General features: G+C 43.0%; 1 non-coding gene across 1 annotated transcript; it reads right to left on the reverse strand.

The window, feature by feature from the left end:
• Window positions 1-16343: 16343 nt before the first annotated feature.
• LOC130500686 (small nucleolar RNA R71) lies at window positions 16344-16450 on the reverse strand. The gene has a single exon (XR_008939261.1). It is a non-coding gene; the product is annotated as a small nucleolar RNA R71 (small nucleolar RNA).
• Window positions 16451-16929: the final 479 nt, after the last annotated feature.

The raw sequence follows: 16929 nt of genomic DNA on the forward strand, positions 1-16929 counted from the left end.
ATGGCGAGAATAGAGAGAGAGAGTGACAAAGAGAATTTGAGGAAATGTTTTCCTTGCTTTAATTGATTCATGTGACAATGTATATAAAGAGAAACAAATCTCAAAGATAATAATAAACAAAGGATTGTACTAAACTAATAAACAACTCTGTCTTGGACTGTTGTAGCACAGATCTCTCAGATGATAGTGACTGATCCCAAACGGCAGGAAGGACCACAAAGACTTTGCAGCTTGATTTCCAACGGCTCCTTTCTTTTCTTTGGCGACCTGATCACTTCTCTTTGACAACATCAGGCTCTCTTATAATTTAAATACTCCCCTTTCCCTCTCTTGCACTCCAAGCTAGGTTAAGTGGTTTGAACAGACTTGTACTTCAAGTTAGATTAATCCTTTGCGCCATCTTGTATATATTTGCTTCATCTTCTCATTAATCACACCAGCTGCTCTTTATTTCTTCATGTCAACAATCAAATCACCTTTGAGCTTCTTCTTATGACCTGAGCTTGTCTCCCCCTTTCTTCTGGCTTCTTGCCTCCAATTAGGGGTTGAGACAAAGCTTGCCTTTGTTCATGAGCTCAATAGGTACTTCCCTTGCATCAGTGTCTAGAATGTTGTTGAGGAGTGCTGAGCACTTGAATCCTCCACGCTTTTCTTCTCTCAACCAGCCTTGCATTGTTCTCTTGAATTTTAATCATGAAGGGGGACTTTGCAGCTCCATGATCTTCCACCATCATGTGATTGCTCAGCCAAGAATATCCCTAATTGAATAATCCTTATATCCTTGCATCTGACTGGTGAGCACATTGAGGAGTGACAGCATTTCCATACTGATCACTTTGACCCTCTTTTTAAAATTTCCAACCTCTTGTTGGCCTTCTATGAGGAAATGAGACATTGAACACTGAAAGCTTCATGGATCTTCTGGTAGCTCACTGATATTCCCCTCCTTTCACACAACCTCCTGCTGTGTTCAAGTGCTTGGACGTTACCACCATATTGCATTCACAGAACACTGAAAGCTTCACAGAGATACCAGCTTCTTCTTGAGTCTTGGTTGCTTCTTCTTCATCAGTAGCTATCTTGAGAACTGCCCTTCACCAGATTAGCTCCCCTTCTTTGAAGAACCACCAAGTACTCTCCTACTGATCATTGAAGCTTCTCAATACTCCCCCACAAGCTTGGGACTGAGTATAGGAAGAACCAAGCTTGGAAGGATGATAGCTTCATGATCAGATCACAACATCAAACCATTACACTCTCACTACTGGTTCTGCCATCTTCACGGAATGCTTGTGTCTTCATAAGCTCTCCACAACCACCTCAACACCTGAGGCCGCTTTGCTAGAGTATCCTTCTTCATGCACAGCCAAGACTGCTCTGAACAGTCTCTTCGCTAGACACGCCACTACCTAAACCCCTGAGAGCTTCATCTTCATTCTTTGGTAATGGTAAGGAGGGAAAAAGGTCTTGAACTTTGGCTCCTTAGGTCACTCACATGATTCCCACCTTAAGCTTGAATTGAGTATAGATTCAAGCTTGAAAATGTGCCTCACTAAGCTTAAAATCAGGAGCACACCACCCTAACAGCTGCGCTTAAATCACTGATTCACCATCTGCCTTCATCTTCAAGTACCATTGGATCACCGGTCTTCCTCTTGACTTAAGTGGTGACCTTCTTTTCTTGTGTGTCTTGGACCAGGAGCTCAACAACCCTCTTGGTCTGCGCTTCTTATAACCAGTCCTTACATCACAAGCAACTCTCATTGTCTTTCCTTGTGTGTCTTGGACCAGGAGCTCAACAACCCTCTTGGTCTGCGCTTCTTATAACCAGTCCCTACATCACAAGCAACTCTCATTGTCTCTTACAATGGACCAAACCTTTCTCTTGTCTTGTGGAAGATGTATGAACTCATATCACATCCTGAAACAACACTCAACCTCCAAACAAGATAAGACACACACTAGGATCAGACCTTGGTAAAACACCAATCCTGATCCCAATGTTATAAAAAAAAATGCAATGGACAGAATCTAAACAACTCATTCAAATCAAATCCATGCAACCAACTCTCTAAATGCACATGAATGAAAACTCATTACAGACAAGGCAATTAGGCTACTTTTAATGATCATTTAAGCAACAATATGAATAAAAGACAATCAGAGACTAGAAAACACATCTAATCACCTTACACAATTTACGAATGCATCACTGGACCAGGAACAACACATGGATGCAAAGAAAAATCAGAAACAATTTTAAAGATGCAATACAAGACCAGGAAACTCTCCTAGACCTCTATCAATGAAACAAAACAGAAACAGAGACTAAGCAACACACTTAGACCAATTTAAAACCAGAACAACACAACTTCAGTATCATGGGACAGAAACTAGGTTCAACAACCCTAGCAACATGAGCCTGTCCCAAGAACAAAACAAATCACACAACACAAATAATTAAACTAGAACCTGAACTAGACAAAACCTTGCTAGTAAATTCCTAGAACATAACACACACAACCAGAAACAATTTAAACAATTAAACAATCTCAAATTAAAGTTCAGGAGGTTAGCTTACAACTCAAGGAACCTGAGCTAGTTCCTTGTACCTCCATGGACATGGTTCATCTGAACTTGGCAGGTTTGAGGTGTGGGTGAAGGTCCCAACACTTCCCCTTTGTGTGTTTTTCCTTCATGTCAGGAACACACTTAAACTCCCTCCTGTCCTCTTGCTGGTCGTGGGTCTTGGTGGTCAGAGAATGAGCTCCAGCTTTGTTGGCCAGAGAATAGTTTGAACAGCCTAGCTTTGAAGCTTCTTCAGTAACCTTGCTCCAAGAATGGTTTCTTTCATGAATTTTCTTCAGCAATTTGGAACAGAGGAGGTGGTTTAGTATCTTCTTTGTACCCTTGACAGTCTCTTGGGTCGCCATTTCTTTTGTGTTCTCCATCTTGAAGAGTTTTTGGACCAGTAGACAATAGAATGTCCCTACTGGTTTTGCAACAGACTGGACTTTGATGAGGCTTGCTGGACTGAGCTGAAGCCTTCTTGAGTTCCAGACACTAAAGTTCTCCTTTATCTTGAGTTCTGGTGAGTCTCTTCCCTCCTGGAAAAGCTTTGGACCAGAGGAAACAAGGATGAACAGAAACAGAGTTTTAAAGAGTAATAATAACTGGAAATGATTTGCGGAAGCTTTATAGGTTCTCAAGAGCTTGTGGCTCTGATACCATGTGAGAATTAACACAACAGAGTGTGAGAATGAAATAGAGACAGAGTATGGTCGGATTTAGTGAGAAGAGAATGAAGAAAGTATGTGAGAATGAAAGAGAATGCAGTGAAGAGAATAAGTAAGTTTTAAGAGAATTCTTGAGAGATTGCTTGAGAGATTTAGTAACCAGAGATTATAAGAGATAGAACTGAGTATATTGAAGTGAGAGAGCACCTCTCCTTGAGATACAATTCGTCACACAAGGGCTATATATAGCCAAGATACATCCAGAAACCCTAGCTAATAGATAAACAATATCTTAGGGTTTACTTAAACTAATATTATCTTAGACAGAATTAAACAATCATTATAGTGGGGAAATCTGAATCAGAGCAGGCTGGAGAGAGAGAGTGTGGCACGTCCAGAATGGGTGAAAGTGACCTGACCCAACAGCTCTTTGGCTAAGGTAACATGTGATCTCCTTTTGAATTCAAACTAGATGCTTGGCGCCAATACTGTCTAACACTCTGAAGTATTGTCGACAGGAACTCCCTGACTTTGCACCATCTTGATCATTGCCCTGATAATGCACATTCTTGATCTTGATACTGATCTTGCACATTTCCCTCTTGGTGATTCAGAGCATGATCCGGATACTGTTTGATTCATGATCTTCCTTGCGCATACTTTGGGCATTATTTCTTTTGCACCAACTTTGCACAAGTCGTCTTGATCACTCTCAGCTACTGCTTCTTCCTTCTTCATTCCAACATACTTGGATCACCTTGCTTATATCAAAGGATAGGGTGTTAGATGCTTTTATAAATTTTCAAAATTATGTATCTAACCATTACAATGCCAAGATAAAAATTTTGAGATCAGATAATGGTGGGGAATACACAAGCACAGCATTTAAACAACACCTATCCAAGCATGGAGTGATCCATCAAACAAGCTGTCCATACACTCCACAACAAAATGGAGTGGCTGAGAGAAAGAATAGGCACCTTATGGAGGTTGCTAGGAGTATGATGTTCCACATGAATGTGCCAAAGAGGTTTTGGGGCGATGCAGTGATGATAGCATGCTACCTGATCAACAAGATACCAACCAAAATCTTGCAAGATCAGTCACCACATGAGGTATTAAACAAATATCGTCCATCTATAGATCACCTTCGGGTATTTGGGTGTGTGTGCTTTGTTTTGATTCCAGGACAACAAAGAAACAAGCTGGAACCAAAGAGCACCAGAGCCATGTTTATAGGCTACTCTCCTCACCAAAAAGGATACAAGTGCTATGTGCCAGATACCAAGAGGGTTCTAGTATCCAGGGATGTGAGTTTTGTTGAGTCCAAAGGCTACTATGCAGAAAAGAGTTGGGATGAAGTAAAAGACTTGTCTCAATCAGCATCAGATAGGGCTGAGAACTTGAGAAGAGTTATGAGGGGCATTGGCATCAGTATACCAGGAGGGAATACAACAGCTGAGTCAAGCTCTCATCAGGAGGGTTCCACAAGCAATAGAGACCAGGAGGGTCCTAGTAATGAAGCTGCTGCGGATGCTCCTCTTGATCCTGAGGGGGGGAAGATAACTGAGATACAACCACAAAGCTCAGTTTCTCATGATCAAGCAGAGCAACCAGAAGGATCAGTGGGTAGCAGAGATCAGACGGATGATGAGGCTACAATACTAGAAGAACCAGCTCAAGCTCAACCACCAAGAAGAAGTGAGAGGATCAGACGTCCTCCAACAGATTGGGTGAATACAAGAGTGTATTTCAACTCACAAGCTGTGGCTCATCCCATCCAAGCTACATGCTCTCTAGCTCAGTTTCCTGAGAACCACCAAGTCTTTATGGCAAATGTGGATCAAGAATTCATTCCGAGAAGCTATAAAGAAGCCATGGAGATAGATGAATGGAGAGAGTCTGTGGAGGATGAGATGGGGGCTATGGAAAAGATGATGAGGACATTGAACCTGATCTTACTGAACCAGACATTCAGGACATGATCAGCAACATTACCAAACCAGAGACTGAGCAAGAAGTGCCCATACCAACCGTGTTTAAGGGAGCTATCACTAGACAAAGAGCTAAGATACTTCAACATAAATTTAATGAGAGCATGATACTTGCTTCTGATCTTGGACAGGTTAAACAAGCTGAGGAAGATATCAAAGATGTGATCAAGAGAGATGCTGTGAAGATAGAGGAACCAAATGGGAGTTCTCAAGCATCAAGAGAAGATCTTTGGCCACTCATACCTGATCAGAGTCACAACCATTTGATGATCATTACCATAGAAGAACCCAATGCTTAAGAAGGTTCTTGGACATGGTTAGCTACGAGGCAAGCTCCTTGTGTGTGCTCTTTTCCTTACTCTTGGTTTTGTCCCACGAGGTTTTCCAGGAGGAGGTTTTTAACGAGGCCACAACTAGCTTACAAATCACCTTGAAGCATCTCGGTCCAAGACTAAGAAGAAACCATTTCTTCTTTGTTTCCTTATTTGAACCTTATGTTATTTTAAGTTCATTTCATTTGCATAGACAAGGGATATGTCCTTAGTCTTTATATTGTTTTGCGAGACTCATGGGAGAAACACTTTTGATATTTTTTTAATAAACTTTCTTTGAAAGAAAACCTAGAGCTCTCTCAAACAGAACTCGCCGCCTCCTTGCCTTGTGAGACCAGCACCTCCACGGTTTGAAGGTTCCTTAGTGTTGTATCACGAGCTCTCCATCCCTCGTGTGGTGCACATCAATCCATCTTGTTCCTCACCCACGGCTTCTCTTGTTTGATTAGATCAAAACAATAGAACCACCTCTTGGTCTAGATCGGCTCCATCTCTCTTGCTTGGATCATACAGCCTTTGTCAGCTTAGGCTTGTATCATTTCTGGTATCAGAGCTGAAGTTCCTTCAGCATCAGGTTGTATCTATCCTCCTTAGTTGTTTCAAATCTTGTAGTTCATCTTGTTTCATTCGTTTTGCTTTTATCAAAACCAAAAAAAATATTTAGTTCAGTTGTTCTTGTTTCGTTTAGGTTTCGTGCATCCATATCTCTTGAAAACCCATATCTTGTTACTTGTTCATCTCGTTCTAGTTCATATTGTTTCATCCATTCGATTCAAAAAAAAAAAAAAAAGAAGAAATCTTTCAAGTTGCATCAACCGTGTTCTTCAAGCATATTTCAAACTTTCCTTTTTAGCTTGATCGGTTTTCCCTTTTACTTTATTCTCTTTCCATTAATCTTATTTTCGAGATTTACCTAAGTTGTTCTTCTCTTTGACAGGTACAATGGGAGAAGCATCCGAGTTGGCTACTATGATGCAAGCCTTCAATGCAATGAGGGAAGAGTTGAAGGAGATGCGCCAAGACCTTGGAGATAGGCTAACCAGAGTTGAGCAGAGACCCACGGCTCAAGCTACTCAAACTGCTGAGAGGTTTCCAAACCGAAACCAGCAGTACCAAGCTCCAAACAACAGGCGTACTGGAGTGCACTTCAATGATGATCCAGAGACTAGTACTCGGAATCAGCAGAATGAAGAAGATACTGGACAACAACATGGTCCTTATCCGAGAGCAAGAGTTCAACAAGATGACTATGGAGAAGAGGCAGAGGAGGAAGAGGATTACTTACCTCCACGTAGAGCTCCACGGAGACCCATCCGCAACCAAGGCTATGAGGAAGATGACTATGCAACTCCGCAGAGAGGACATCGCCAACAACACCACAACCAAGGACCGGATCTTTTAAAGATGACACCACCACAGTATGCTGGAAAGGTTGATCCTGAAGCTTACCTTGATTGGGAAAAGAGGATGGATCACATCTTCTCTTACTACAACCATCCTGGTCCCAAGAGAGTTGCTTTGGCAGTAGCTCAGCTCACGGACAATGCCTTATCCTGGTGGGATAGGTTGTGCTCTGACCGTAGGAGAGGGCACTTGAGGCAACTAGACGCCTGGTTAGACATGAAAGATGCTATGAGGCTGAGGTTTGTGCCACAACATTATCACCGAGACTTGCACAAGAAGTTCAGAACACTTAAGCAAGGAAGCAAGTCAGTTGAGGAGTACTATGAGGAGTTTGAGAAGTTAAGAAACCGCCTTGATCTCAATGAGGATGAAGAGACGATCATGGCTCAGTTCATAGATGGGTTGCAAGATAGAGTGAGTGGCAAGGTTGAGAGACAAGCTTATGGAGATCTCAAAGACCTATTCCACATAGCCGTGCAAGCTGAGCAACATATCAAGAAGAAGGGCACCAAGGGTAGATCCCAATCCAACTGGAACTCCAACAACAACAGCAACTACAACAAACCAGTAGACAAGGGCAAAGGGGTTGAGGGAGACACTCGCTCAAAGTCTCAAGCGACTGATAACAACAAAGACACCAGGGCAGAGCCATCTAAGACTACCACTCCTCAACGTGCTAGAGATATCACTTGTTTCAAGTGTAGGGGCCGAGGACATATGGCTAGAGAGTGTCCGAACCAGAGAGTGATGATGCTCACTGAAGATGGGTATGAATCACATGATGAGGATGCACCTGAGTTGCAAGCCGACTATGGAGAGATGCAATATCCAGACGTGGGAGAGAGCTTGATGATCAGGCGTGTGCTTAGTGTCATGTTGGAACCAGCTGAGACTATCCAAAGAGAAAACATCTTCCATAGCAGATGCACTATTAAAGGCAAGGTATGTAACCTCATCATTGATGGTGGGTCTTGTACTAATGCCGCGAGTGCTTACATGGTTGATAAGCTTGGCTTAGTCAAGGTCCAGCATCCGCATCCATATAGGTTAAGATGGTTAGATGATAAGGTTGAGCTGCAGATCAAAGAGCAAGTTACTATCCCTTTTAGCATTGGTAAGTATCAAGATGAGGTAGTTTGTGATGTAGTGCCTATGCAAGCTGGGCATGTTTTGTTAGGTCGACCTTGGCAATGGGATAGAGAGACAAGACATGATGGTAGATCAAATATGTATACATTCATGCATAACAAGCGTAAGATTAGTCTAGCTCCTCTCACTCCTGCTCAAGTTCATGAATTGCATTTGCAAATGGTTAAGGAGAAGGAAAAATCTGTTAAGTCAAATTTCCTAATCCAGCCTAGCTATATAAGAAAGGCAACTGCTACCAAACACACAATGCTACTAATGATCTTTAAGGAGCTTTTGAGTGCAGGTTCAGGTGAAGTGGAGTATCCACCAGAGGTTACTAAGCTTCTTGACAAGTTCAAAGACTTGTTTCCAGAAGAGATTCCACACGGCCTACCACCACTAAGGGGCATTGAACATCAAATAGATTTCATACCAGGAGCTGCTCTGCCAAACAAGCCAGCTTATAGAGTAAACCCCGAGGAGGCCAAGGAGTTGGAAAGACAAGTTCAGGACCTATTGGACAAGGGGTACGTGAGGGAGAGCCTAAGTCCTTGTGCGGTTCCTGTCTTACTAGTACCAAAGAAGGATGGGACTTGGAGGATGTGTGTAGACTGCCGTGCAATCAACAACATCACCATCAAGTATAGACACCCCATTCCCCGGCTTGATGACATGCTAGATGAGCTAAGTGGAGCCACCATCTTCTCCAAGATTGATCTTAAGAGTGGGTACCATCAGGTAAGGATGAAGGAAGGTGATGAGTGGAAGACAGCTTTTAAAACAAAGCAAGGTCTCTATGAGTGGCTGGTGATGCCATTTGGACTCACCAATGCTCCTAGTACTTTCATGAGACTCATGAATCACATCCTTAGACCCTACATCAGTAAGTTTGTTGTGGTATATTTTGATGATATTTTAATTTATAGTACAAACTTACTTGATCATGTGTCACATCTTGAGCAAGTATTAGAAACACTTCGCAAGGAAGGACTCTATGCAAACCTCAAGAAGTGCACATTCTGCACTGATAAACTTGTTTTCCTAGGTTTTGTTGTGAGTTCACAGGGATTACAGGTTGATGAAGAGAAGGTTAGAGCAATCCAAGAATGGCCAGTACCCACAAGCATCAGTCAAGTCAGAAGTTTTCATGGGCTAGCCAGTTTCTACAGGCGGTTTGTTCAGGATTTCAGTAGCATAGCAGCACCTCTCACTGCCATTGTCAAGAAGAGTGTTGGATTCATGTGGGGGAAAGCTCAAGAAGAGGCTTTTCAGGCTCTCAAATACCGGCTAACTCATGCACCAGTGCTAGTTTTACCAGACTTCAATAAGACATTTGAAGTAGAGTGTGATGCTTCAGGAATTGGGATTGGGGCAGTACTACTACAAGGAGGCAAACCAGTGGCTTTCTTCAGTGAGAAACTCAGTGGAGCTGCTCTTAACTACCCTACATATGACAAGGAGTTATATGCCTTGGTGAGAGCTTTGGAGACATGGCAGCACTATCTCTTATCCAAGGAATTTGTGGTGCACACTGATCATGAGACCCTTAAACATCTAAGAGGGCAAACCAATCTCAAGAGAAGACATGCTAGGTGGCTGGAGTTTATAGAAACCTTTCCATACATCATCAAGTATAAGAAGGGTAAAGAGAACATTGTAGCTGATGCACTCTCCAGGAGACATGCCTTGATCGCCACAATGGAAGCTAAGGTGCTAGGATTTGAGTTCATCAAGGAACTATATGGGGAGGATCCGGATCTTGCTGACACCTACACCAGCTGCACTAAAGGACCTCACGGGAAGTTCTACTTGCATGAGGGGTTCTTGTTCAAGAGCAAGAGATTATGTATTCCTCAGTGTTCTTTGAGAGACCTGATCACTAGAGAAGCTCATGGAGGAGGTCTCATGGGACATTTTGGAATAGACAAGACACTTGCTGTAGTCAGAGAGCATTTCTATTGGCCGCACCTAAAGAAGACAGTAGAAGCTCATTGTGCAAGATGTGTGGTATGCAAGAAAGCTAAGTCAAGAGTACAACCCCATGGTCTTTACATGCCACTGCCCATTCCCACAGCCCCTTGGGTGGACATATCCATGGATTTTGTACTAGGACTACCCATGATTCAACACAAAGACTCAATCTTTGTTGTGGTGGATAGGTTTTCCAAGATGGCACACTTCATACCTTGTGCCAAAGTGAATGATGCATCCAGGACAGCTGACTTGTTCTTCAGGGAAGTGGTTCGCTTACATGGGATTCCAAGAACCATTGTATCAGATAGAGACACCAAGTTCCTCAGCCACTTCTGGAAGACACTATGGAAAAAGCTTGGGACAAAGCTACTCTACTCAACTACTTGTCATCCACAAACTGATGGGCAGACAGAAGTTGTTAACAGAACTCTCTCCACCTTGCTTAGAGCCACTATTGGAAAGAACATGAAGAATTGGGTTGATTGTATTCCCTTCATAGAGTTTGCATACAACCGGGCTCAACACTCAGCTACAAAGATGTCACCATTTGAAGCTGCTTATGGGTTCAATCCAAAGACACCTCTCGATCTTACTCCTTTACCTCCAACTGAAGTTATTAGTCTCACGGGTGAAGCCAAGGCTGCTTATGTCAAGGAATTACACCACAAAGTCCAGGAGAATCTAGAGAAGCGAACTGACCAGTATGCTAAACAAGCTAACAAGGGTCGCAAAGAGGTTATATTTGAACCAGGAGAGTGGGTTTGGTTACACATGAGGCAAGAGAGGTTCCCTAACCAGAGGAGTTCTAAGTTGAAGCCAAGAGGCACTGGTCCCTTTCAAGTTCTCGAGAGGATCAACAACAACGCCTACCGTCTTGACCTGCCAGGTGAGTTAAATGTATCATCCACTTTCAATGTTACTGATTTGTCTCCTTGTTTTGCAGATGAACCAGTTTTGAGGTCAAAACCTTTTGAAGAGGGAGGGAATGATGAGGACATTGAACCTGATCTTACTGAACCAGACATTCAGGACATGATCAGCAACATTACCAAACCAGAGACTGAGCAAGAAGTGCCCATACCAACCGTGTTTAAGGGAGCTATCACTAGACAAAGAGCTAAGATACTTCAACATAAATTTAATGAGAGCATGATACTTGCTTCTGATCTTGGACAGGTTAAACAAGCTGAGGAAGATATCAAAGATGTGATCAAGAGAGATGCTGTGAAGATAGAGGAACCAAATGGGAGTTCTCAAGCATCAAGAGAAGATCTTTGGCCACTCATACCTGATCAGAGTCACAACCATTTGATGATCATTACCATAGAAGAACCCAATGCTTAAGAAGGTTCTTGGACATGGTTAGCTACGAGGCAAGCTCCTTGTGTGTGCTCTTTTCCTTACTCTTGGTTTTGTCCCACGAGGTTTTCCAGGAGGAGGTTTTTAACGAGGCCACAACTAGCTTACAAATCACCTTGAAGCATCTCGGTCCAAGACTAAGAAGAAACCATTTCTTCTTTGTTTCCTTATTTGAACCTTATGTTATTTTAAGTTCATTTCATTTGCATAGACAAGGGATATGTCCTTAGTCTTTATATTGTTTTGCGAGACTCATGGGAGAAACACTTTTGATATTTTTTTAATAAACTTTCTTTGAAAGAAAACCTAGAGCTCTCTCAAACAGAACTCGCCGCCTCCTTGCCTTGTGAGACCAGCACCTCCACGGTTTGAAGGTTCCTTAGTGTTGTATCACGAGCTCTCCATCCCTCGTGTGGTGCACATCAATCCATCTTGTTCCTCACCCACGGCTTCTCTTGTTTGATTAGATCAAAACAATAGAACCACCTCTTGGTCTAGATCGGCTCCATCTCTCTTGCTTGGATCATACAGCCTTTGTCAGCTTAGGCTTGTATCAAAAGAATGGAACCTACTTTGAGAGTGAGCTCCCCAAAGGCAAGAAGGCAGTGACCAGCATGCTTCTGTTCACAATCAAGTATCTAGCTAATGGGAAACCTGAGAGTAAGAAGACCAGGCTAGTAGCAAGAGGCTACACCCAAGTGTATGGAGAGGATTATCTAGAAATGTTTGCTCCAGTAGCAAAGTTACACACCATAAGGGTTGTGCTCTCTCTTGCCGTGAATTTGGAATGGGATCTTTGGCAAATGGATGTCAAGAATGCATTCTTACAAGGAGAGCTAGAAGATGAAGTATACATGCGCCCACCACCTGGAATGGAAAGCATGGTCAAGCCTGGCAATGTTTTGAGACTGAGGAAAGCAATATATGGTCTGAAGCAATCCCCAAGAGCCTGGTATCACAAGCTGAGCTCAACACTGAATGGAAGGGGCTTTGTCAAATCTGAGGCTGATCACACCTTGTTCACCCTGACCAACAAGCAAGGGATCATTGTTATACTCATCTATGTTGATGATATAATCATCACAGGCAGTAACAAAGAAGGGATCAGCTCAACCAAAGCATTTCTTAAAGCAACATTCGACATCAAGGACTTGGGAGAGCTCAAGTACTTCCTAGGGATTGAGATTTGCAGATCTAAGGAAGGGCTGTTCCTATCACAAAGAAAATACACCTTGGATTTGTTAAAAGAAGCTGGTGATCTTGACAGTAGAGCTGCTAAAACACCACTAGAAGAAGGATACAAGGTGATGCGTGAGGGGGAGATAGAAGATAAGCCATATGGAGATGTAAGGCACTATAGGAAAATGGTGGGAAAGCTCATCTATCTAACCATTACAAGACCGGATGTATGCTTTGCTGTGAACCAAGTCAGTCAGCACATGCAAGCGCCAAAGATGCACCATTGGAACATGGTGGAAAGGATTCTGAGATACCTAAGAGAGGCACCAGGACAAGGAGTATGGCTAGGGTGCAACAAGAGCACTGAGATAGTGGGGTATTGTGATGCAGATTGGGCTGGAGACAGAGTGGACAGGAGGTCTACTACTGGATATTGTACCTTCATAGGAGGCAACTTAGTCACTTGGAAGAGCAAGAAGCAGAAGATAGTCTCATGCTCTAGTGCAGAAGCTGAGTATAGAGCAATGAGGAAACTCACCAGTGAGCTAATCTGGATGAAGAATCTGCTAAGGGATTTGGGAATTGAAAGCAAAGATCCCATCACAATGCATTGTGATAACCAGGCAGCCATCCATATAGCCTCCAACAATGTGTTCCATGAAAGAACCAAACACATTGAAGTTGATTGCCATAAAGTCAGACAAGCAGTGGAGCAACGCATCATACTGCCATGTTACACCAGAAGTGAAGAGCAACTGGCAGACATCTTCACCAAAGCAGCAAGCCGAAAGGTCTGTGAGTTCATCCATTCAAAGCTTGGACTCATAGACATATCATCTCACTGATTCTCCCCTTCATGAAGTGTTCTACTCTTTTCCCTTGGCGTGGTTTTTGTCCCATGTGGTTTTACCTAGCCAAGGTTTTAATGAGGGAATGCTTCATGACTTCCAAGCTTGACTTGTTTCACATGGTCAAGCTTGAGGGGGAGTGTTGAGATGAAGCATAGTGACATAAGAGTAATCAGAGGAGAAGAAGAGATTCAAATGATACAAGGAAATGGTGTTACCTTGAAACACAAGTATGGCCGTACAACTTGGGAGACAAGGCAACACTACAACTTGTAAACAAGCCTTGAACAGCAAGGAGATCCTTCCTAAGTCGCCTCTGATGTGTTTGAAAGAAGAGAGAGACGTTGGAGTGTGAAGACAAGAAGGAGGATGTCGGCAAGAGTTTAATATTGTATTACTCTTGCCTTGGAGCCGTTCATGAGAGGTCGCTATCCAAGACCAGGCGACCAGACCACTTGCTCATTTGTTTATGCTTTTCTCCTTTGTTCTCTTATGCTGCTTATGTCGATATAACTACATTGTATGTGAACCATTTCAAGTTAAGTGAATGAAACATGAAACCACTTCACTAAACTCTCTCTCTCGGATTCTCTCAATCTCACTCTCTTAGTTACTAATTCTCATCACTCTTCACACTTAATCTTTAATTCTCACAGAGAGGAGAATGAGTGAGCTTCTCTTTAAGGCATTGAAAGGCGGTTTCTTATGCTTCTCCCTGATGTCTTGCATATTTCCATTGTTTTATCTTCATATTTGCATGCATTTTGATCATCTAGAATAGGATTTAGGCTTGTTAGGTTGCATTTTGCATACATAAGTCTTTATCAGGTGTTGGAGTACCACATGGAGCATTTGGGATGCATTAGAGACTCAAAAGAAGCAAAAGGAGTGATTTAGAGACGTTCAGGGCCGCAGCGACTACCTTGCAGCGGGTCTAAGCAGTCGCTCCGACCTCATCACCTGGAGCGACCACGCCCCAGCGGCTCCCACCACCCGCTGCGTCTTGCCAGCCTGGAGCGGCTTCATCCCAGCGACCCGTGCTGCTCGCTCGTCTTCTTTGGAGCGACCATGCGGAGCGAGTAGAGCCGGTCGCTGCGGATCATCAGCTGGAGCGCCTTCGGAGCAGCGAGGAGTGCTGCTCGCTCGTCCCATTTGCAGCGACCGATCGGAGCGGCTGTCTCCACCCGCTGCGCTTTTTCCCTGGAGCGATCCCGAGCCAGCGAGAGGACCAGCTCGCTCGTCTCATTTGCAGCGGCCGCGTGGAGCGACCCCTCCTGGTCGCTCCGAGCCCGTTTCATCTCGAACTTAAACATTTCTCAGGGGCATTTTAGTCATTTGTATGCACGTTTTTCTGTTCTAAAACCTAAGTTTAAGTATTGTGTAAGCCATCAGAGGCTAATCTATCTTTTGTTACTTGGTAAACATCAAAAACTATTGGAGATTTCATCTTTTGAATCATTGATTCTCTTGTTCTTATTTTATTTCTTGTTGATTTCTGTTATTTCATCTCTGTTTATGATCAATCTGAAACTCAATATGAGTTTAAGAATGATTATGAACTTTAGTGAGTAATCCACCATTGAATTCATGGGTTAGGAAGATTTAGGGTGATTAAGTTAGTTCTAGGATGTTTTAGTATAATCAAACCTTATTCCTTGCCTAGGAGAGTATTCATAATGCATCTGATGAGTTGGCCTCTCAAAAGTTGATCTTTAGACATCTCCCACCCACAAGGTGTTCGATGATATGTCTGAGTCAACTCTCCTAAGCTCTTAACACACTTTACCAAAGACATTTGTTGTTAAGGGTGTTAAGATAGCCAATAGACTTGTTTGTTAATGATTGCTTTTATATTATTCAGCCAAAGACATTTGATGTCTGAAATATGTTAGCAAATGAGCATTCATCTAGACATAGAGTTTGTTTAAGATTGTGTCTAAGCTTAAGGTTGATTAGTTTGATTGATTGTTGCCATCCTTAGTTCGAAACTTGATCACCCAAGGTCTAAATTCCTATACCCATGAGTTCTCCTTTCTCATAAAAGAAAGTTCTTTGATTTACTGTTGTTATTGTTTAGTTACTGCATCTTAGGTTCTAGAAATCATCAAATCTTCGATTGCACTTAGATTAAGGAAGTACTTGTATTCTTGGTGCTTTGAATCCCTTGGAATTGGTTCGACATTTCACTCATATTACAACATTTGTTTTAGGAAATTTGAAACTCCTAGCATCAAATTGGCGCCGTTGCCAAATTCCGAGTTGATTTAAACATTGAGATTTAGTCACTTACTTGAGACTAAGTCATTTTTCTTTTTCTGTTTACTGATTCTACATTTTCATCCCTCTTTTCATTTCAGGTGTATGAACTTGAGGAGCAAGGGCACATCAGACCTAGTTCCACTTGTACCTGACATCAGAGCACTTGAGAGAGGTATATCCAGACAGAGAAGAGCTCAGCAGGACATCGATATGGATCCACCTGCAAACGGTCAAGGGGTTAACCCTCAGCACCCTCCGCGACCTGCTCGACCGATTGGTACCTATGACCGTCCCAACATCAATGGTCATAGGCTTGGCATTAGAGCCCCAGCTGTGGAGGCTAACAACTTTGAGGTCAAACCAGGACTCCTCAACGTGATCGAGAACAACAAGTATCATGGCTTGGCTGTAGAAGACCCATTTGATCACTTGGACAAGTTTGACAGCTACTGTGGTTTGTCAAAGACCAATGGTGTGTCCGAGGATGCCTTCAAACTCAAGCTATTCCCTTTCTCTCTGGGAGATAAGGCACGTCAGTGGGAGAAGTCTCTACCTAGCGACTCCATCACCACCTGGGATGACTGCAAGAGAGCATTCTTGGAGAAGTTCTTCTCTACTTCAAGAACTGCTAAGCTAAGAAACGAGATATCCAGTTTCCAGCAGAAGAACTTGGAAGGCTTCAGTGAAGCTTGGGAGAGATTCAAGGGCTACCAAGCTCAGTGTCCACACCATGGTTTCTCCAAAGAGAGCTTGCTGAGCACTTTCTACAGGGGTGCACTTCCTAAGTACAGATCCAGATTGGATACTGCAAGTAATGGGTTCTTCTTGGGGAGAACTGAAGCAGATGCAGAGGAGCTGGTTGACAACATGGTGAAGAGTGACGCAGTCTACAGTGGAGACCATGACAGAGGAGATAGAACTGATGATAAGCAGACGAGGAAAGAGTTAAAGGCTTTGCAGGATAAGATCGACATTCTGATTGCTGATAAGGCTACACAAGAGCAGCTGAACTTCGTTGGTAACCCAGCACAAGAAGCACCTCCTGGTGCTAATGAAGTTGATGGTTTGGAGGGTCAAGAGGAACTGTGTTTCATCAACAACAATGGCAGTTGGTACAAGAAGGAGCCCAATTTTCAGTACAACAACTACCAACAACGATCTTACCCAAACAACCAGCAGAATGGTTACCAACCTAGGAGCAACCAGCAAGGCAACT

The sequence above is a fragment of the Raphanus sativus genome, unplaced genomic scaffold, assembly GCF_000801105.2.
Source record: "Raphanus sativus cultivar WK10039 unplaced genomic scaffold, ASM80110v3 Scaffold0012, whole genome shotgun sequence".
In the NCBI taxonomy this organism is placed as follows: domain Eukaryota; kingdom Viridiplantae; phylum Streptophyta; class Magnoliopsida; order Brassicales; family Brassicaceae; genus Raphanus; species Raphanus sativus.